Raw genomic sequence first — 24,645 nt, forward strand, 5'->3', positions numbered from 1 at the left:
ATACTCTGATTGTTACCAAGATGGCGGCCTTACAGATTACGGATGATGGCGCTAAAAAAGAGAACGACAACTACGATGACCCCCTTCGTGGGCGTGACAACACAGAGATGGCGCGAAGTTCTGTCCAGCAATGCCCCTCGCCCTACCCATGGAGGGTGCGCCGGAGGAGAGGAAGATCCCACCCTCTGCCACAGACTGCTAGGAAATGGGTGGAGTGGCCGGAATTGACCGCACCCTGGAACAGGTGGGGCCCAGAGGAAAACCCCGGGTGCAGCTGCACGGTGCCATTACGAGTCACGGCACCAGCAGCAATGGAGCACTCGTGCACTCACCATTGCAGGGGCGTAGTCTGCGTGGAGTGGAAATTGCAGCAGGAAGAGGAGAGGACCCGACCTGTACGGAAAGGAGGAGATGTGGACGAATCCTGGACTCACCAGTATCCAGTGCTTCCACCTGAGCAGAGCCAGCGGCTGCCAGAGCCGGAACATCAGTGGGAACCGAAGCCTCTTCTTGTGGTGCCAGAGCTTTGATGTCTTCCGTGGCGGGAACCTCTTCGCTGGGAACCGGTACAGAGTCATCAGGAGCAGGAGGCCGGCGGACTGGAAACAACGACCTCCCCGGAGGAACCTACGCTGGAAGTAAAGGCCAAGCCGGGACTTCAGCCTCTGGAGAAGAACTGCACAGCTGCGACCGAGGAGGAATCCAACGGGTGCGGGACGGACATGCACAGGCTGCTGAGCCTGTAGGTGGGGAGTACACCTTGACCCTTGTTCACGGTGGGCTGGTCTTTGCCTCAGCCCCTTGCCACCGAAGGCCAGTCTGTCCCCCAGTCTCGTAGTTTGGGGAGCGAGCTACAGCATAGCGACCCGGGACCCCTTGACTTGTCGCACAATCATCGTGCTCAGGAGGCCCGATCCATCAATAGCGCCGCCTTAGCATTGGGCGCATCATATTTTCATCAGATTGTGGAGGGTCCATTTCTATCCCCCGGAGAGTCTCACTGGATTACGGGCGTGATCGAAAAAAAAGAAGCATCTGGGCAGAGCTGCGCGAACAAGGTGGGGGCACTATGGCCGGTCATTGCACCTGCGGCCAGCTCGTGTATGCCACTGTTGAATGAGGTTTTGGTTCCATATGTGAGGCAGGCACCAATGACAAAATATATGTCAACGCCACCTCTATAAAGTTTGGGAGATCCCTAGATGAAGGGGACTGAGTCTCCTTCTATGAAGAAGACTGCCCCAGGTTGCGGTGGCAGTGACTTTGTGTTCAGAGGAGGACCTGGAATTGTATACGAGCTCGGACGAAGCTCGGTCGGCACCCTGTACCTCATCTACCTCTCAGTCCAACACTGCTTCTGCTGCAACCTGGCAGCCTATGGACTTTGCGGCTGCAGAGTCCTCATCAGCCCGAACTCGGGCCTGGAATGCTAAGTCAGAGAAAGCGGCACGGGACGTGTGCCGTTGAACTTATGTTCAATTTCTGGAAAATTTAGGTGCTTGTTACACTCTGTAACGTTGGTAAAAATAGATAGATATATGGGACTATTTTGTGTCCCTGTGCGCAGAAGAGCCCTGGAACACTCTCAGAGTCAGGAGTATTGTGGCCGGTACGGCCAGAAAAGACTGTTGTGTTGATTTTTAGTTTTGTTGCACCTGTTGTGCCCTTCCTGCTGGATGGCAGGACTAGGCCCTTGTCTCCCTGCGTGGATTATACGTTGTTAATAATAAAGTTTTATATGAGAATGGTCAGGGACAACCATTGTTAAAGGAATGGGGAATGTAAGGGGTCACAAAGACTGGTATATGCCCCTACCCCTTTAAGTACGTCCCGGTTGCACTGTGTAAAGATAATTTAATTTTGCTATGTATGTGGTGTCTATTAACCATTTGCTGTTATAGGAATGTTTCATACTCTCTGTATAGTGTTCTTCTATAATATTATAGGGACAGTGTAGTAGCTTAGTTGGGCCACAAGATGGGTATATAATAAAATAGTGGATTATAGGAGGAGTTTACTGGGGTAAGGCAGGAACAGTTTCCTGGTTAGAGTCAGAGGGGCTAGGGAGCCTGAACAGCTTGGGTGGGCCATAGAGCCTGAGCTACCCAGTAGCTCCGTAACATTAAAAAGCTTGAATCCCAGCCATCCAGACCCCAGTGGGCCAGAGGTACAGCTTCAGCAGCAGTGTGACAGCAGTGGTGAAGCAGAGGCTACAGCGGAGGTCACAACAGTACGGGGATGCAGGTGGCTCTATAATGTGGCAGCTCACTGCATGGGCAGATCCCCTCAGATCCGATGCGAAACGGATGAGGGATCCCTTGAGCATAGTGAGTCTGAACAGGGAGGACGCTGCGTTACCACAAGAGACAGTAGGACCCAGGCACGAACTGAAGACCGTAGGAAGATGTGCAGGGAAAGTGGAGAATGAGGACTGTATGGAACCCTATGGTGTTGTGGTATCTAATAATGATATGCTGCGAAGAGAAACAAGTTCATTTTTACATTTTAATTTACAACTGGACTGTGTCTCTGTTTGTGCGCAAACATATGGAGAAGGCCTTCAGCAACCTGGAGGAGATCCTGAAGAGGTGGAAAAAAGAGATGCAAGTACACTGACTAAAAGACGGTCTTTTTAGGGAGACCAGAGCACGCAAGATCTATTATGCTCAGCCACGACTATGGCTCTGGCGCTCCCTCACATATCTTTGGTACATCATACTGTGGTGGGGCACTGTGGAGGTGTCATACTGTGTGTGGAGGCATTAAACAGTATTGGGGCCAGGAATGGGGTATTGTAGTGGGTGGAAACACTGTGTTTTCACTAAGGGCACTATTCTGTTGTGGGCACAGAAAGTATTGGGCAGGGTTAAGGGTGTGGCTTAGCTGAAAAAAAAACCCCAGTGCTGACTGTACTCTCAGACAGTTTTGAGGGGGCCGGGCATGGCACAATAATTATCTGTGGGGGTCTTAAACCACCTGTGACATGCTCTACTCTCTTCAGGCCCTGCTAGAAGCATAACACAATCAATGAGCCACATTTATCAAATCTCACTGTTGTCATGAACTCTGTTTGCTGTCAGTGAATGCGAACGTCATCTAGCCTGACCTCGTACTTTGCACAGGTGAGGGTTTGTAAAAGGACAGCAAATTTACATTAGAGCATCTTAAAGGGGCGGTGTTCACATTAGGTGTAAGGCGTTATGTGTCTTGTTAAATTCTCATACGTACAAGAGGCAGTGATATATAAATGATTTCCCCAGTGACAGGCGGCCACATTCTCACCTGCCCACTCACCCACTTGGCACAGAGCCCTGCAGGATACATTACAGGCCTCCGCTTAGCTAGAATCACTGCACAAGATCCCTCACCTCAGATGAGTGCTGGCGGCACTCAGACAGTATCACACATGACAGGTGAAGATACACAGCTTAGCAGACAGTATCACACAGGATTAGATACACAGCTCAGCAGACAGTATCACACAGGATAGGATTAGATACACAGCTCAGCAGACAGTATCACACAGGATAGGATTACATACACAGCTCAGCAGACAGTATCGCACATGATAGGCTTAGATACACAGCTCAGCACACAGTATCACACAGGATAGGATTAGATACACAGCTCAGCAGACAGTAGCTCACACGATAGGCTTAGATACACAGCTTAGCAGACAGTATCACACAGGATAGGATTAGATACACAGCTCAGCATACAGTATCACGCAGGATAGGATGAGATACACAGCTCAGCAGACAGTATCACACAGGATAGGATTAGATACACAGCTCAGCAGACAGCATCATACATCACAGGATTAGATACACTGCTCAGCAGACAGTATCACACATCATAGGATTAGATACACAGCTCAGCAGACAGTATCACACATGATAGGAGTAGATACACAGCTCAGCAGACAGTATCACACATGATAAGATTAGATACACAGCTCAGCAGACAGTATCACACAGGAGAGGATTAGATACACAGCTCAGCAGACTGTATCACACAGGATAGGGTTAGATACACAGCTCAGCAGTCAGTATCACACAGGAGAGGATTAGATACACAGCTCAGCAGTCAGTATCACACAGGATAGGATTAGATACACAGCTCAGCAGACAGTATCACACAGGATAGGGTTAGATACACAGCTCAGCAGACAGTATCACACAGGATAGGATTATATACACAGCTCAGCGGACAGTATCACACAGGATAGGATTAGATACACAGCTCAGCAGACAGTATCACACATGATAGGATTAGATACACAGCTCGGCAGTCAGTATCACACTTGATAGGATTAGATACACAGCTCAGCAGACAGTATCACACATGATAGGAGTAGATACACAGCTCAGCAGTCAGTATCACACAGGATAGGATTAGATACACCAATATGGCCACCTACCCAGTGGATAGGGGCCGGGTTCCCTTTATGCAGTGTATGTAATGTATTATGTCTCGCTCGCTCGGACGGATCATCCCGTTCCCAGAATCTGTGAATCCTCTGTGGGATGATGAAGATTTCTCTTTGGTGAACATTTACAAATCGCTGCCAAGACATCAACAGAAATCGTTACTAATAAGCTTGTGCCTGAGCTCGGGCAGAGTGCAGACTTGGCATCGGCTCAGCGGGAACATTAGGCCTCAGCACCCGGCCCCTGATATATCATCCTATTATTCCAGGCGGACGATGCTGCACCCCACCCAAGAAAAGGAAGCGCAGTCAGCGTCAGGTGGATGCAGAGCAGATGTCGGGATACCTGACAGCAGGCCTGCTAATGTACACGGCCTTAAAGGGGCTCTCCACTGGTTTATTTTTCCATATGTTCATTTAAAGGGGAACAAAACTCTAATTGGAGCAATTAGCTGAGCATGTCAGATCTCCTTGAGGTGCAACTCATTGGACAGAGCTGCTTGAAGTTGAGTCACATGTCCTCTCTTAACACTGCAGGAAGCTTAGAGTCCTCTTCATTTTAAGTAGTCAGAGAGGCGGAGCTATACTATTTTAACACCAGATTAGCCGTTAAAGATTTTTGTTTGGTATAATTTTACACACTAGATTATAAACCATAATATAACATATTCCAATTCGATTGGGTCCAGGCAACACATTCCCTTAAGAATTATTTAATAGTGAGATAAATTTATATATATATATATATATATATATATATATATATATATATATATATATATATATATATATATATATATATATATATATATATTCAGCTCACTATTAAATAATAATAGTAATAGTAATAATAGTAGTATAATAGTGTATATATAAATAATACATTTGTACAGTATATATATACTGTATATATATATATATATATATATATATATATATATATATATATATATAAAGTTGTTCAGATAATTGTGTTTTCAAGACATTTCCTATTTCTTTATCTGTTCACATGACTTGGAAGGAAACCACAAGTCAGTCCAGTTTGTGAGCAGCACACACCAGTCACAAGATGCTCATCTGTGATTAAAGGGGAAGTATCATATTTTTTATGGCTTATGTAATCATTGATGGCATTGTTATAAGTTTGGTGTGATAGAACAGATAGAAGCTATTGTAACGGAGATGCCCCTTAATTTATTTATGGCATATTACCATATTGCTATATCAAGGGTGGGCAATAAGGCACTACTGAAAATAATGGCACTTCTAAAAAAGTATGAGATCTCAGTTAATCACGTTTAATTTTACCAATTATTAAAAACCCATCCCCCTCACATACATGGAACAATATGTAAAAGTGGGACTCCACTTAAAAGGTATGACATCAGTGCTAATTAGATTCCACCATAATCAGGTGGCCGTGATGAAACAACTCACTTTCTGTATAGATGTTATAAAGGATAACCTAGAAAATGTCTAATTTAAAGGGTAACTCTAGTTTAAAGCATAATTCTCCCTATAAATTTTTGTTTTATCCTGGACTTCACCTGTGGAGTTATTTTACATTACAATAGTCATTCATTCGATTTCTTGTATGGATTTCCTTTTTTTTTCAAAAATTAGTCACAGTTCTGTCCCTGTTACGCTTAACACTGAATGGTAATGTAGTCACATTCAAACTCTGTATAACGCCACTCAAGATTTAATTAGGAATTTCAATTGTAGATATCCTCCTGACTCACTTTCTTGGTTTGGCCTGGCAAATATGTGTTTTCCTTAGGTGTCATCCCTTGCACACAGCTCTACAATCAGTTTATCTCTCCTGAGGACCAAGGAATTGGGTCCTGGAATTTAACCTGACAACAGAACATGCCAAAACTGTCCAATTCCTCTAATTTTGTAAAAATCCCTGAACTCCCCTCATTCTGCCACCTTTTTCCGTTTTGCTCTGCGTCGCTCCATTGCAGAAATATTCACATTTGTAGCTTTTCGGGAGCAGTATGTGAAATCTCTGCTTGTTATGAAACTGGGTGATTCTTCAAAGTCTTCTCTGGGGGTGTGTGCTTTCACCTCTCCCTTCAAGAAGCAGCCAATCGCAGCTTGGACTGGTCAGAGACTGCTTGGTTGCTAGATAGATCAGCAGCATAGTCAGGATTGGCTGCTTCTGAAGTGGAAGAGTTAAAGCACACCCCCAAAGAAGACAGTAAAGAAGCGCCCAGTTGCATTACAAGTAGTGATTTCCCATTCTGTGCTCCAAAAGCTGCAAATGTGAATATCTCTGCAATGTAGCGACACAGAGCAAAACGGAAAAAAACATCAGAACCAGGGGAGCTCAGGGATTTTTACGAGATATTTGATTCAAGTTTTATCAGCAAATGGCAAGCTCTCTTTCTCAGTTTGTAATCGGGAAAGGTCCAAGATTAAATCAGGATTTCTTTTACTTAACAACAATAAGTTTCAGGTGATTAGTCTGCAGAATGAGGCCTATTAAGTAATAAAATGATGTCATACTATTCCTTGCCCTCTTCTTACAACTTCTGGAATATCCGCCTTGATCAAGAGTCCAAGACAATCATCCCTCAGCCATAGACATCAATGTATATAAAGTGTTGCCTCTCCCTCTCTGCTCTCAAGGACAAGGGATTCCTGAGAAGGCAATAATAAGTGTATTACATATCATCAGATGACTCAGATTACTAATCTATTATTATGGGTAATTCACACATTCACTATCTGTGCGATAACAGAACTAACAGTAAACACTGGCATTTAAAGGGGAAATGTCCTCATATTGTAAATACTGTGTTTACGATATTGTAGGAATTTAAGTTAGGGTGTCAGTATTCCGGGTTTTCCAAGTTACCTTGTGAATGATTTTGCCCTTCGTTAAGATGGAGTTTGCTGTTTTTGTCTGCCCTACTTCCTGTTCATTTGTTTAAAACCCGGGTCAGGTGTCAGCCTCTCTGCTGGAGTATTCTGCTTGGTTTCTCCATCAGCTCAGCTGCTGGTCTGCTGTACTTCTACCCGTGGCTCTGGACATTCTCTGCCTATGTAAGTTACGCTCTCAGTCTGCTGGCTTGGGAACTTGACCCTTGGTTCTCTCCTCCGGGTAAGAACTCTGTTTTGGAACTATGTTTGGGGCTTAGACTGTGTTTGCTACTTAATCCTTATTTACTCCCACCGGTGGGAGCTACTGGAAATTACACCAGTATAATTCTTTATGTGAACTAGTTTCTGGACTTACCCGTGTTTATGCCACAACTGAGATAAACTTGAGAACTTGTTTCTGGACTTACCCGTGTTCATCCCACACCTGGGATTAACCTTAGAACTTGTCTCTGGACTTACCCGTGTTCATCCCACACCTGGGATTAACCTGAGGACTTGTTTCTGGACTTCCCTGTGTTTACTTCATACCCGGATTTGACTCTTTCTGCACCAGCTGTGTTTGGATCTGCACGTCACCCGTCTCACTCACCTTGCCAAGGACTTTGGCCTAAGAACTCTTCTGTTTTGCTGTATATGGTTAAGGGACTTGTTTCTTTATCAGTATATTGTTTGTGTGTTTTTGCTGTGTTACAAATTCCTTATTTGCACTAAAGAAACCCGTCTCTGTCTGTTCATTGCCCCATGCTACCAGAATCTTAGAGTTCCTACAATAGTATTACAGGATACTCCAGCCTAAAAAAAAGATTCTGCTGGGGCAATGACAGAGACACGGGTAGACAAGATGTTTGCTATGATTAACTCCTTGCAGCAGGAGGTGGCGGCTGTACAAAGTAAAATTAGAGACATGGACTCCCGGGCTAACCACAATGCGCAGGTGTTTGGTCAGGCTCTCCAAGATTTACGTACCTTGATAGACGCCCAGGTTACACCACCTGCTCAGCATACACCACCTGTTCAGCATACACCACCTACCAGTATGCCTAAATTGCCTCCTTTCCGGTTTAATGGTGACCGAAGTCAATTCCGTGGGTTTGTTAATCAATGTATATTATTTTTTGATGTACATGCTTCTTACTATCAGTCTGATAGATCTAAGGTACTATGTATTATTATGTTGTTGACATCACGGGCACTGGCTTGGGCAAATCCTATGGTTGAAAGTCGCGATGTCCGTCTAAATAAGTTGGATGATTTTCTGGCAGCTATGGTGCAAATGTTTGATGATCCCAACCGCCGTGCCTCCGCTGAAAAATCCTTGCTTTCCTTACGCCAGGGGAAACGTTCAGTCATAGAATCTATTACTGAATTTAAGAGGTTAGTAGTGGATACCAACTGGGATGATAATGCTTCATTACCAATTTTTAGGAAAGGATTGTCCAATACAATCAAAGATGAGCTAGCTCGCTCAGAGTCTCCACAGGAGTTTGAGTTATTTTTACAACACTGTGTGCGTATTGATATCCGCCTAACTGAACGCAGACAAGAGAAATGGGCGGCTTCAAATCGCATCACTAATTTTACTCTTCCGTCTAGGGAAACTACCAACAAAAACCCGCGGGAAGCTGAGGAGGTGCCTATGCAAGTGGACTCACTACAGAAACGTGAGAGTAACGAACGCCGTGAATATCGCTTTCGTGAACGCTTATGCTTTTACTGTGGTCAATCGGATCATTTCCTTATTAATTGTCCTAAATGTCCCAGGCGACCAAACAAGGTGTTGGCGGCAGTAGGGGATTATGACAATACAGACACTGAGTCAGAAGTCTCAGAGACCAGTTTACATCTAGATGCTGTGGTTCCCCTAACAGTGATGTCGACTTCCCCTAAAGATCAAGGGGAGAAATACTCTCATTGTTCTCTTCCTATTCAGATTCTGTGGGAGGGACAGTGGATACCAAGTTCTGCTATGATAGACTCTGGAGCAGGTGGAAATTTCATGGATTCTTCTTTTGCCAGGGAACATGGTATTAAGCCACAGCTAAGAGCCTCACCAGTCAACATGGAAACGGTGGATGGTTCTCCATTAATTTCTGGGCCAGTAGACCGGGAGACGGTGCTTCTGAAGTGTAAGATGGAACCAGACCATCTGGAAACCCTATCATTTATGTTAATATCTTCTCCTCATTTTCCTGTAATTTTAGGAATTCCCTGGTTACGGACACAGAATCCAAACATCAATTGGGAAACCAAGGAGATATCCTTCCTTCCGAAGTGTAGCCCTACCATCAGTCCAACGGTAACAGCTCCAGCTACCCAGAATTTGGAAGAAACGAAACAGGTATCTACTCTCCCTCTGGTTTACCAGGAATTTTCAGACATTTGTGACAAGAGGAAGGCAGACCAACTCCCTCCACACAGACCATATGACTGCCCCATAGAGCTGCTTCCCGGGGCAGCGATTCCTTTTGGCCATGTTTACCCATTGGCAGCTCCAGAATTAAAGACATTACGGGAGTATATAGATGAGAATTTAGCCAAGGGGTTTATCCGACCATCTTCTTCACCAGCGGGCGCTCCCATATTCTTTGTAAAGAAAAAAGATGGCACTCTAAGACCGTGTATAGACTATCGGGAGCTAAACAAGGTAACCATCCGTAACAGGTACCCTTTGCCGTTAATTCCTGAATTGTTGGAGAGAGTTCGCCAAGCTAAAATATTCACCAAATTGGATCTTCGCGGGGCATATAATTTACTCCGTATACGTCCCGGAGATGAATGGAAGACAGCTTTCAGATGTCGGTATGGACATTTTGAATATTTAGTGATGCCATTCGGACTCTGTAACGCTCCTGCTGCTTTCCAACACTTGGCCGATATTTTCAGGGATTTACTGGATCATTATGTAGTCATTTACCTGGATGACATCTTGATTTTCTCTGATTCCCTACAGGAACACCAGGAACATGTCAAGACCGTGCTCAGATGTTTGAGAGATAACCATTTGTATATCAAACTTGAAAAGTGTGAATTTCATTGCTCCAAAATTCAATTTTTAGGCTATGTTATTTCTCCTCAGGGATTGAATATGGAGTCCAGCAAGATCCAGGCGATCATAGATTGGCTGGTACCAGGAAACGTTAAAGAGGTACAAAGATTCATTGGTTTTGCTAACTTTTATAGACGTTTTATCCGGAATTTTTCGGAAATTGTCCGTCCCATCACTCTCCTCACTAAGAAGGGGAAGAAGTATGGTCTCCGCAAGCCCAGGAAGCCTTTGATCGCCTAAAGGTTTGTTTTACCACGGCTCCGATATTGACGCACCCGGATCCTGCACTGCCTTTTGTCGTGGAGGTGGGTGCTTCTGACTGTGCACTGGGAGCAATCCTCTCACAACGAACCGGAGATAAAGGTTTGCTGCACCCGTGTGCCTTCTTTTCTCGCAGGTTATCATCTGCTGAACTGAACTATGATATTGCAGATAAGGAACTTTTGGCAATCATTTCCGCTTTTAAGGAATGGAGACACCATTTGCAGGGAGCAACTCAACAGGTAGTAGTGCTCACAGATCACCGTAATTTGGAATTCCTCAAGTCCGCCAGATGTCTCTCTCCTCGACAAGCTAGGTGGAGTTTGTTCCTAAACCAGTTTGATTTTGTCATCTCGTACTGCCCAGGTTCACGTAATGGGAAGGCCGATGCACTATCCCGAATCCACACGATGGACTCCGTGCCTGGGACCCCGTCTAAGACCATCTTGTCGGATGCCAATTTCATAGGAGTGCTCCAGGACCGGGACCTATGGGAGGAGATCAAGCTGGCCTATGATGGTGACGTATTTCTTGCTGCCCCACCTGACAATGTGAATCTTGTCTTTCAGAATGGTGTATGGCTTAGAGAACGCTGTATTTATGTCCCTGAGGCTGTGAGACTTCGAATTCTCAAATTGGTCCATGACTCCGTATTGGCCGGTCATCGGGGGGTACAGAAGACGCAGGAATTTTTAAGTCGTTTTTTCTGGTGGCCTACCTGTTTGAAGGATGTGAATGACTATGTCCGCTCTTGTGAGGTTTGTGCCCGGTACAAAGTTCCTCGTGTTTCACCTACTGGCCTTCTTAAGCCACTACACGTACCATCTCGCCCTTGGGGGTCTATTTCGATGGACTTTATTGTGGAGTTACCCACCTCTGGCGGTAAGAATACTATTCTGGTGGTAGTGGACCATCTAACGAAGGCTGCTCATTTTATTCCTTGCAGTGGTCTTTCCTCAGCTACAGAGACAGTGGATCTGGTTATCCAGAATGTTTTCCGGCTGCATGGGGTACCAGATGAGATCATCTCTGACCGGGGAATACAATTTACCTCTAGGTTTTGGAAAGGATTTTGTTCTGCACTCCACATTAATGTTTGCTTGTCTTCTGCATATGATCCTCAGACCAATGGGCAAACCGAACGAACCAATCAAACCTTGGAGCAATATCTACGCTGTTACGTCAGTCATTTGCAGGATGATTGGCTGAAGCTTCTTCCGTTAGCAGAATTCTCATATAACAACTCACAGAGCAGTTCTACGAAGGTAACGCCTTTTTTCGCCAATTTGGGATATCATCCAAATATTTTGCCTAGGTCTCCGGTTGCTACTTCGGTACCAGCAGTTCAAGACAGAGTGACAGTGTTGCAACGTAATCTTGAAGTTTCAAAATACTCCCTGACCGCAGCACAGGAGCGTTACAAGAAGTCGGCTGATAGATTCCGGAAACTGGCACCCATGTATAAGGTAGGAGACTCGGTTTGGTTGTCTACCAAGAATCTGAAATTGGGTGTTCCTTCGCAGAAGCTGGGGTAGAAGTTCATCGGTCCATTCAAGATCACTGGGATTGTGAGCTCTGTTGCTTGTCGGCTGAAGCTGCCACGAACTCTAAAGGTACACCCGGTATTTCATGTTTCTTTATTAAAACCAGTCTCTCTCAACACATTTCAGGGACGTATCGTACCTCCTCCTCCACCAGTGTTGGTTGATGGCGAAGAACAATTTGTTGTACAGGACATTATCGATTCAAGACTTCATAGGAACCGACTTCAGTATCTGGTTAGATGGCAGGGTTACTCTCCTGAAAACGATTCTTGGGAACCAGTAAGTAACATCAATGCTCCCCTGAAGGTTGCTCAATTTCATCGTAGATACCCAGACAAGCCTGGTCCAGGATCGTCCTGGGGCCGTTTCTAGGGGGGGAGTAATGTCAGTATTCCGGGTTTTCCAAGTTACCTTGTGAATGATTTTGCCCTTCGTTAAGATGGAGTTTGCTGTTTTTGTCTGCCCTACTTCCTGTTCATTTGTTTAAAACCCGGGTCAGGTGTCAGCCTCTCTGCTGGAGTATTCTGCTTGGTTTCTCCATCAGCTCAGCTGCTGGTCTGCTGTACTTCTACCCGTGGCTCTGGACATTCTCTGCCTATGTAAGTTACGCTCTCAGTCTGCTGGCTTGGGAACTTGACCCTTGGTTCTCTCCTCCGGGTAAGAACTCTGTTTTGGAACTATGTTTGGGGCTTTGCTGCTGGACTTAGACTGTGTTTGCTACTTAATCCTTATTTACTCCCACCGGTGGGAGCTACTGGAAATTACACCAGTATAATTCTTTATGTGAACTAGTTTCTGGACTTACCCGTGTTTATGCCACAACTGAGATAAACTTGAGAACTTGTTTCTGGACTTACCCGTGTTCATCCCACACCTGGGATTAACCTGAGAACTTGTCTCTGGACTTACCCGTGTTCATCCCACACCTGGGATTAACCTGAGGACTTGTTTCTGGACTTCCCTGTGTTTACTTCATACCCGGATTTGACTCTTTCTGCACCAGCTGTGTTTGGATCTGCACGTCACCCGTCTCACTCACCTTGCCAAGGACTTTGGCCCAAGAACTCTTCTGTTTTGCTGTCTATGGTTAAGGGACTTGTTTCTTTATCAGTATATTGTTTGTGTGTTTTTGCTGTTACAAATTCACTATTTGCACTAAAGAAACCCGTCTCTGTCTGTTCATTGCCCCATGCTACCAGAATCTTAGAGTTCCTACAATAGTATTACATAGGGTTAGTCACTGTCAGTCTGCACATATTGTACAGGGCTGCACTGCTTGGCTCCATTTGCTGTTTACATCTGACAACAGTCAAATGGAGGGGGTGCCAGTTATTGGACCACCACCGGTTTGATATTGATGACCTGTCATAAGAACTCCGACATCTTTAAGACTTGCCCCTCCTCTTGATATCCACGGCAGGGTAGTTTTACTGTCTTCAATGGCCTGTTTTGAAATATGGCAGGTCACCTCGACTAGAATACAAAAGGGTAAACTACGTTTGCCATGATTCCTTTTAATAAAGTTCTTGCCCCCACAGTTCCCTTTAGTCTCACTTTCCTTATTTGTGACATTTGGAGTAATTGAGATATGATGACAAAACGTCATCATACAACCTAAAGAGGGCATAGCTATGTGCAGAGCACTCAACACATGACCTGAGATGGGAACACAGCCATGAAATAGCACTCATCACATGACCTGTGGCGTGGCTTAGCCAAGGGGAGAGCACTCATCACATGACCTGTTGCGTGGCTTAGCCATGGGGAGAGCACTCATCACATGACCTGTGGCGTGGCTTAGCCACGGGGAAAGCACTCATCACATGACATTTGATAGGGCGAAGCGATGGGAAGAGCACTCTTCACATGACCTGTGGCGTGGCTTAGCAAAGGGAGAGCACTCATCATATGACCTGTGGCGTGGCTTAGCCATGGGGAGAGCACTCATCACATGACCTGTCACAGGGGCGTAGCCATGATGAGAGCACTCATCACATGACCTGTCACGAGGACGTAGCCATGGGTAGAGCACTCATCACATGACATTTGATGGGGCGTAGCGATGGGGAGAGCACTCATCACGTGACCTGTGGCGAGAGCGTAGCCATGGGGAGAGCACTCATCACATGACATGTAATGGGGCGTAGCCCATGTGGAGAGGACTCAACATATGACCTGTGATGGTGCACAGCCATGGGGAGAGTACTCATCAAATGACCTGTGATGGGGGCATAGCAATGGGGAGAGCATTTGCAGCGCCCCAGAGTCCTGGTCGTTGCAGTACTGTAGCTCCGCCACTAAGGGGGGCTATGGTACGTCTGATGGCACTGAAGGAGTTCATCTGACCAGGTATCACAGACACCAATACATTTCACAGTCTGGCCTCCAGGGGGAGCTAAGGGTTCTATTTATTAGGCCACTCCTCACAATCTGGTAAAACTGGGGGTTAGGCAGGAAGTTAGTTGAGAAAGCTGACTGGGTTGGAACCAGGCAACACCTTGTGGCAGAGGGTGTTGTAGGGGAAGATTCAGAGGGGTCCCTGCCAGGGGTGGGATCCTGACAGAGGCCTAGCGACTAGAGAGAACGTTACGGGACCGCGCCTGCACGATATAGTGGCGGTACCCCAAGAAAGGACAAGAAGCGAGGTATATTGTGCTGAGTGAGAAATGAGATCAACGCAACAAGGAGAATACCAGTAGGAGTCGTGCTGTAAGACGAGGCAACATCCTACTGAGGCGCATAACCGGTGGCCGGAACGCCGAGGAAGTATAGAGCTCCAAGCCAAACTTCAAACCTACGGCAGGACAGTCAGTTAGAGGCGGGCTGTCTCACCCACAAGACCTAGGAAGACACAGGGGGGTAACAACAGGAGTGGGGCGACGCTAGAGTCCCGGAAGAGCTCCGAGCCTTCCCGTCATACGGGTGCGTCCTAACCATAAGATCTGGGGGACGTGGAAGAACATCAGAATCGAGTTGTGAGGGAACATGAGAAACAGACACAACAGTTGTGAGGACTATCCCGTGGTGCTTAGCAGGGAAGGACTACAACACACAAGCGCTAGAAGGTAGGCACAGATTTCCACCTGCAAAGGGAGCTCTGGATGTGCCATCGGACCGGCCAGGCTTGCGCAGCCCGGTTAACCGTATTCCGGATTGAGGATCCTGAAGCCTTCAGTAAAGAGGTAAAGAGACTGCAACCTGGTGTCCTCGTTATTTACTGCAACCTGCACCGCACCACCACGACATCATCACCATCACGCACACCTTTCATTGTACGCCCCTCAGCAGGGTCACGGACCGGGTCTAGCCACCGTGACAACCCCAGAACAGAGACTCAGAGGCCCGGTACCGGGTACCCCTCGGCCCTGCGGCAGTGGGGGCGCTGCACATTCATCACATGACCTATGATGTGGGTGGGGCCATGTGGAGAACAGGCATCACATGATCTGTGACAGGGGTGTAGCCAAGTGAAGTCCATTTATCACATGACCTGTGAAGATGGGCGTAACCATGTGGAGAGCCCTCATCACATGACCTATAGCGTTTCATATTTTGGGGACCATGTGAGCTGTACTCAGCAGAAAATGTCGGTTTTGCTATCACATGATCCAATATCAGTGAGGTGTCCTCGGGCCATTGCAAAGTACTTTAGTAAGTTGTATGTAACAGTTTTAGATATATTTTTTAAAGGCTGTATGACCCTTTTAAATTACCGCTTTAATTTAAAAAATGTGCCCCTTACATCAGTTGTGCCCAAGACTGAAGCCTACTGTACCCTTTATCAACAGCAATGTATTCAATCTCTCAAAAGATGCTGGAAATTGCGTGAGTACTCTCATCAACCTCTGTATGTCTAAATGATGGATCCATGCTCCCCATGGATATTGTTCCTTCAAGTGATCGGTCCTCCTACCAAAGGGGTGTAATGTCCTAAGTGGGCACAATAATTCCATCAACAGCAGTATGGGTAATCAGCCATCAGATCCATCTCAAAAGACATCAATTTATGGGCAGTCAAAGTGCATTTGAACTTCCTTGGGGGCCAGCAGATCTCCCTACCATTATCTTATATGTATGGATAACTAGTTTGGTGTCCTCCTTAAGAATGTAGAAATATTTTACCCTCATATTGTGTGATCATGTGTAGTGCAGCCAAGGACTCACAGGCGGGAAGATGTGTAGGATAAATTTGTGGTGGGAAACTGACTCCAGATGTGACATTTAACACACCACGGGACTTTGGGACAAAGACTAGGCAGACGTCTGAAACTCTCAAACTCGAGGTTCTCATCAAGAAGCCGAATACACAGCAATAACAATCATCATGGCTTCATCTGTGGAAGAGAAAGATTTCAGAGGAAAGCGGGTTTTGATAAATAAATCTTTTGGGCGCATTAAGATCTGCCGACTTCTTGTGTTAAACGACCGCCAATCGACTACATTTTTGCCAATCAGCGGTCGTTTATTAGCATGTTTACACAGGCAGACGATGCACACAGAGCTATCAGTAATAGATCGATCAGTGCACCTTAGGGTACTGTCACACTCTGCAACTTTCCAACGATCACGACCAGCGATACGACCTGGCCGTGATCGTTGGAAAGTCGTTGTGTGGTCGCTGGAGAGCTGTCACCAGGGCCGGACTGGCCATAGGGCAGTTCTGGCAAATGCCAGAAGGGCCGGTGGCAGTAGTGGGCCGCTTGAGTGTGCCGCTGTCGGCACACTCCCCACGCTGTCGCGGCACACTCCCGGCCCCGCATTCAACTATACCGGCGTCATAGACGCCGGTACAGTTGAATGCAATGATGGAGGAGAGAGCGTCTGCTGACGCCCCCTCTCCCATCATTCCCCGCTCTGCCTGCCGCTGACACTGCGGGTGCGCGATGACGTCATATCATCGCGCACCTGCTGTGTGACCGGGCGGGCAGACTGCGACTGCTGAGAGTGAGACCAGAGCCAGAGCAGCGCGGGACACGAGGAGAGAGGTGAGTAGAGTGTTTGTTTGTTTTTTATCAATGAGTGATGACTGGATTGTGGAGCTATTGGGGGGGGGGCTGCCTGCCTGCATTACTTTCTATGGGGGCTGCCTGCCTGCATTACTTTCTATGGGGGCTGCCTGCCTGCATTACTTTCTATGGGGGCTGCCTGCCTGCATTACATTCTATGGGGGCTGCCTGCCTGCATTACATTCTATGGGGGCTGCCTGCCTGCATTACATTCTATGGGGGCTGCCTGCCTGCATTACATTCTATGGGGGCTGCCTGCCTGCATTACATTCTATGGGGGCTGCCTGCCTGCATTACTTTCTATGGGGGCTGCCTGCCTGCATTACATTCTATGGGGGCTGCCTGCCTGCATTACATTCTATGGGGGCTGCCTGCCTGCATTACATTCTATGGGGGGCTGCCTGCCTGCATTACATTCTATGGGGGGCTGCCTGCCTGCATTACATTCTATGGGGGGCTGCCTGCCTGCATTACATTCTATGGGGGCTGCCTGCCTGCATTACATTCTATGGGGGCTGCCTGCCTGCATTACATTCTATGGGGGCTGCCTGCCTGCATTACATTCTATGGGGGCTGCCTGCCTGCACTACATTCTATGGGGGCTGCCTGCCTGCATTACATTCTATGGGGGGCTGCCAGCCTGCATTACATTCTATGGTGGTGTCTGCCTGCATTACATTCTATGGGGGCTGGCTGCATTCCATTCCATGGGCCTGTGCTGCATTATATTCTATGGGGCTGGCTGCATTCCATTACATGGGCCTGTGCTGCATTATATTCTATGGGGCTGGCTGCATTCCATTCCATGGGCCTGTGCTGCATTATATTCTATGGGGCTGTGCTGCATTATATTCTATGGGGGCTGCCTGCCTGCATTATATTCTATGGGGCTGGCTGCATTCCATTCCATGGGCCTGTGCTGCATTATATTCTATGGGGCTGGCTGCATTCCATTCCATGGGCCTGTGCTGCATTATATTCTATGGGGCTGGCTGCATTCCATTCTATGGGCCTGTGCTGCATTATATTCTATGGGGCTGTGCTGCATTACATTCTATGGGGCTGTGCTGCATTACATTCTATGGGGCTGTGCTGCATTACATTCTATGGGGGCTGCCTGCATTACATTCTATGGGGGCTGCCTGCATTACATTCTATGGGGGCTGTGCTGCATTATATTGTATGGTGGCTGCCTGCATTACATTCTATGGGGGCTGGCTGCATTCCATTCCATGGGCCTGTGCTGCATTATATTCTATGGGGATGGCTGCATTCCATTCCATGGGCCTGTGCTGCATTATATTCTATGGGGCTGGCTGCATTCCATTCTATGGGCCTGTGCTGCATTATATTCTATGGGGCTGGCTGCATTACATTGTATGGTGGCTGTGCTGCATTATATTGTATGGGGCTGTGCTGCATTATATTGTATGGGGCTGTGCTGCATTATATTCTATGGGGCTGTGCTGCATTATATTCTATGGGGCTGTGCTGTATTACATTCTATGGGGCTGTGCTGCATTTAATTCTATGGGGCTGGCTGCATTACATTCTGTGGGGGCTGTGCTGCATTACATTCTATGGGGCTGGCTGCATTACATTCTATGGGGGCTGTGCTGCATTACATTCTATGGGGACTGTGCTGCATTAAATTTTATGGGGCTGTTCTGTATTACATTCTATGGGGCTGGCTGTATTACATTCTATGGGGGCTGTGCTGTATTACATTCTATGGGGGCTGTGCTGTATTACATTCTATGGGGGCTGTGCTGTATTACATTCTATGGGGGCTGTGCTGTATTACATTCTATGGGGGCTGTGCTGTATTATAGTCTATGGGGGCTGTGCTATATTATAGTCTATGGAGGCTGTGCTGTATTACATTCTATGGGGACTGAGCTGTAATGCTGGATACAGCTGTAATTATATGTTATATAGTCGTGTTACACTCCCCTCACTTCTTGTAGCCTACAAGTGTACAAAGATATTATACAGTCACCATGCGACAAGTGGGCCTGTGTGACTTCAAATGCCAGGGCTGAATTTTAGTCCCAGTCCGGCCCTGGCTGTCACACAGACCGCTCTCCAGCGACCAACGATGCCGAAGTCCCCAGGTAACCAGGGTAAACATCGGGTTACTAAGCGCAGGGCCGCGCTTAGTAACCCGATGTTTACCCTGGTTACCAGCGTAAAAGTAAAAAAAAACAAACAGTACATACTCACATTCCGGTGTCCTTCAGGTCCCTTGCCGTCTGCTTCCCGCTCTGACTGAGTGCCGCCGTAAAGTGAAAGCAGATCACAGCGGTGACGTCACTGCTGTGCTCTGCTTACTTTCCGGCCGTCAGTCAGTCAGAGCGGGAAGCAGACTGCGAGGGACCCTGACGGACACCGGAATGTGAGTATGTACTGTTTGGTTTTTTTTACTTTTACCCTTAGGGTACTGTCACACAGTGGCACTTTGGTCGCTACGACGGTACGATCCGTGACGTTCCAGCGATATCCATACGATATCGCTGTGTCTGACACGCAGCAGCGATCAGGGACCCTGCTGAGAATCGTACGTCGTAGCAGATCGTTTGAAACTTTATTTCGTCGCTGGATCTCCCGCTGTCATCGCTGGATCGTTGTGTGTGACAGCGATCCAGCGATGCGTTCGCTTGTAACCAGGGTAAACATCGGGTTACTAAGCGCAGGGCCGTGCTTAGTAACCCGATGTTTACCGTGGTTACCAGCGTAAAAGTAAAAAAACCAAACCGTACATACTCACATTCCGGTGTCCTTCAGGTCCCTTGCCGTCTGCTTCCCGTTCTGACTGACTGCCGGCCGGAGCAGAGCACAGCGGTGACGTCACCGCTGTGATCTGCTTTCACTTTACGGCGGCACTCAGTCAGAGCGGGAAGCAGACTGCAAGGGACCTGAAGGACACGGGAATGTGAGTATGTACGTTTTTTTTTTTTACTTTTACGCTGGTAACCAGGGTAAACATCGGGTTACTAAGCGCGGCCCTGCGCTTAGTAACCCGATGTTTACCCTGGTTACCCGGGACCTCGGCATCGTTGGTCGCTGGAGAGCGGTCTGTGTGACAGCTCTCCAGCGACCACACAACGACTTTCCAACGATCACGGCCAGGTCGTATCGCTGGTCGTGATCGTTGGAAAGTTGCAGAGTGTGACAGTACCCTTAGGCTGTCATTGCCAGTGTGAGTCCTGATTATACAGAACGATGCACCATCAAGAACGATGACCTTGTGCGAAAACTAAAAGATGAATATATAACTACTATTATTCTGCTCCCTCTGTACAAGAATATGACTACTATAATACTGCCCCCATGTACAAGAATATAACTACTATAATACTGCCCCTATGTACAAGAATATAACTACTATAATAATGCCCCTATGTACAAGAATATAACTACTATAATACTGCCCCTATGTACAAGAATATAACTACTATAATACTGCTCCTATGTACAGGAATATAACTACTATAATACTGCCCCTATGGACAAGAATATAACTACTATAATACTGCTCCTATGTACAAGAATATAACTGCTATAATACTGCTCCTATGTACAAGAGTATAACTACTATAATACTGCTCCTATGTACAAGAATATAACTGCTATAATACTGCTCCTATGTACAAGAATATAACTACTATAATACTGCCCCTATGGACAAGAATATAACTACTATAATACTGCTCCTATGTACAAGAATATAACTACTATAATACTGACCCTATGTACAAGAATATAACTGCTATAATACTACTCCTATGTACAAGAATATATTTACTATAATACTGCCTCCTATGTACAAGAATATAACTACTATAATACTGCCCTCTATGTACAAGAATATAACTACTATAATACTGCTTCTTTGTACAGGATTATAACTACTATAATAGAGCCCCTGATAGAAATTAGTATGTTAGATTCTAGGAGGTTGGTGCGTGTGAATCCTAAACCTTGACTACTGAGTATACACCAACTTTTTTCCATCTGTTTGTATCACTGGTCTGTTGCCTTTGTCATTCCTTACAATAGAATCAGGTTGTCCACTCCAGGTATGAAGCACAATACTGGGCTCTGTTGGTTGTATCTTGCGGATTATGTTCCCACTTGTGCTTTCATCTTGAGAGATTGTTTGAAGAGCTCTAATATCACAAGTATTTACATTGTAGATATAACAGAACATTCCAAATAGCAGATACCAGGAGATATGCGAGTGCGACACATAGAAGTGTCAAGGTTAGATGGGAGTCTTCACACTCACACGATGTCACATCTGTGGAAAACTTTCCTTCTTGATTGAAATTCTTTAGAATTTTGGTCCAGATTCTAGGGCGAGGGCTCACTGCCATAGAGGCTGGTAGGGAGCCTGATTGAGATTGTAACAACACATTTGCACATCAGGAAGAACAGATCCAACCCAGGATAGTTCATACCAACCTTTTGTTCCACAAGAAGGAAGGGCAGTGTACAAGTGGTTCTTTGGTTCAAAAACAATTGTACAAGGGCAACTGAGGCATTAAACTATTCTGGGACATGTGGAGGCAGGTTAATAGCTTTGGTTAGCTTAAAATATAGAAGTTGTAACCTCTTCTCTATAGGTTCTGCAACATTATGAACTTAGTAAGGAGATTCACCCAAAGAAAAGTCATGCCAGCTTTGTGTCCTTCAAGAACTAGGATGGATGGAGTTATAGACTATTTGTGACTCCCTCTCGAAAGATTGTAATGTGTAGCAAACTAATATGGGTGATCTAGACCAAGAAAGGTCATTTCTCCCTTGTGTCCATCAAGGTTTGAGAAGGACAATGTATAAATAGAGCTATATCTTTCCACAGGTGGTTCTATAGACTTTAATTCAGGAGCTTACGTGCCATAAAAGTTGTTATGGAAGTTGGAAACACAACCGGATTGGGGAATCCTGCTTGCCAGATTATGGACCCATTCAACCATCTAAGAACTACAGTCTATTTCTATATTGCCCTCCCTAGTTCTTGAAGGACACAAAACTGCCATGACCTTTCTACACCATAATGGGTAGAAAATTAGGATGGGGTATCTAGACCAAGAAAGGTCACTTCTCCCTTGTGCCCTTTGGGAAGGACAATGTATAAAAAGAGCTCCATGTCTCCACAGGTTTTCCTATAGATTCTCATTCAAGGGCCACATGCCATAAAGGTTACTATGGAAGCTGGAAACACAACTGGAATGGGGGATCCTGCTTGCCAGATTATGAACTCATCTGACCATCCAAGAACTAAAGGTACCTTCACACTAAACGATATCGCTAGCGATCCGTGACGTTGCAGCGTCCTGGCTAGCGATATCGTTTAGTTTGACACGCAGCAGCGATCAGGATCCTGCTGTGATATCGCTGGTCGTTGAACAAAGTTCAGAACTTTATTTGGTCGTCAGACCGGCGTGTATCGTCGTGTTTGACACCAAAAGCAACGATACCAGCGATGTTTTACACTGGTAACCAGGGTAAACATCGGGTTACTAAGCGCAGGGCCGCGCTTAGTAACCCGATGTTTACCCTGGTTACCAGTGTAAAATGTAAAAAAAACAAACAGTACATACTCACCTTCGCGTCCCCCGGCGTCCGCTTCCCACCCTGACTGAGCGCCGTAAAGTGAAAGTGAAAGTACATCACAGTGGTGACGTCACCGCTCTGCTGTTAGGGCCGGCGCTCAGTCAGTGCAGGAAGCGGACGCCGGGGGACGCGAATGTAAGTATGTAGTGTTTGTTTTTTTTACATTTTACGCTGGTAACCAGGGATAACATCGGGTTACTAAGTGCGGCCCTGCGCTTAGCAACCCGATGTTTACCCTGGTTACCCGAGGGCCTCGGCATCGTTGGTCGCTGGAGAGCGGTCTGTGTGACAGCTCTCCAGCGATCAAACAGCGACGCTGCAGCGATCGGCATCGTTGTCGCTATCGCTGCAGCGTCGCTTAATGTGAAGGTACCTTAAGGCCTATTTATGTATTGCTCTCCCTTTTTCTTGAAGGACACAAAGCTAGCATGACCTTTCTTTGGCTGAATCGCCTCCCTAAGTTGATAATGTTGCAGAACCCTTAAAGAGGGGGCCACAACTTCTATATTGTAGACAAACCATAACCTAACCTTTATGGCACAGCTGCTTTTGACTTTGTACCCATCCAACATCTAAGAAACAGAGGTCCAGTTGAACACTGCTCTTCCTTCTTGTGGAACCAGAGGTTGGCATGAACTTTCTTGGGTTGGATCCCTTCTCCCTAATTTTTATGTAGTGTTGTTACAATTAAAGTGTTGGGATGGGCTATGTGAATGGTGGCTGGCATAAAAGGGGAAAAATAATCACAACTTTGGACTACAATCAACTGACAGACTCTACGTGAGAACTCAATAAGAGAAGCTTTAAAGATGCAGCTGCTTCTCCCTACTCTCCCTTCCTCACCATCCTTATTGACTAGAAGGATTTTGGAGGACTGAAGAGGTTTTTTTATTTACACAGCTCTTGTATACTGTTGGGAGGTCAGGAAGAAAGTACATTCTTCTATTGGTCATCATATGGTGAAGGATCTCCTAGGTTATAACCCTCATCTTTATATCATCTAGTTATAGACAGTAGAATCCACGTCACCCCATATTTCCTAATCTGAGACATCAATCCTTGTGTCTATGAATCAAGTTGTCAGTGACTCATCGGTGACAACTGAGAAGCAATCCGTCTCTAAGGATACCAGATCATCTGATTCTGGCTAAAATTAGAGAGTGGCGTGAATTTTAGAGGAAGGAAATATGAATTTCCTGATATGAAAATGAATTTATAGCTGCTTATCCCTATTCCGGGTGTAATGGGAACAGAATTAGCCTTTTTCTTTATATGGAGCTTAAAATAGCCTTGATTCAAGGTAAAATTCCTGTGTAAACTGTGTGGGTGAGTCAGTCTGAGGGAAGAGCTGAACTTTGGTCGTTCTTAGCACTTGAGAAGGATTATGTTTGTAGCCATCATTATGGGCAGTCAACTCATCACTCATCTATCATCAGTTGTCTTGTCGTCCTGAGGTTTTCTTGGGGCAAGTTGGAATTCAAAGCTGTAAATTGTTAAATGGCTTTCCCATCTTAGACATTTGTGGATAGACAATAAATGTCTGAAAGATGTCTCAGCAGTCTTAGTGTATCCTATGTGATGTATATACAGCAGACTCAATGTATTCAATGTAATATATAAAGCAGTCTCAGCTTCTCCTTGGAAATGAATACAGCTGTTTTAGTGTATCTTATGTGATGTTTATACAGCAGTCTCAGTGTAACCTATGTGATGTATATACAGCATTCTCAATGTATTCTATGTGAAGTATATACAGCTGTATCAGTGTCCCCTTTGTGATGTATATACAGTAGTCTCAGTGTATCCTATGTGATCTACAACAGCAGTCTTGGTGCATCCTATGTGATGTATATA

This window comes from Ranitomeya variabilis, chromosome 4 (genome assembly GCF_051348905.1).
Source record: "Ranitomeya variabilis isolate aRanVar5 chromosome 4, aRanVar5.hap1, whole genome shotgun sequence".
In the NCBI taxonomy this organism is placed as follows: Eukaryota; Metazoa; Chordata; class Amphibia; order Anura; family Dendrobatidae; genus Ranitomeya; species Ranitomeya variabilis.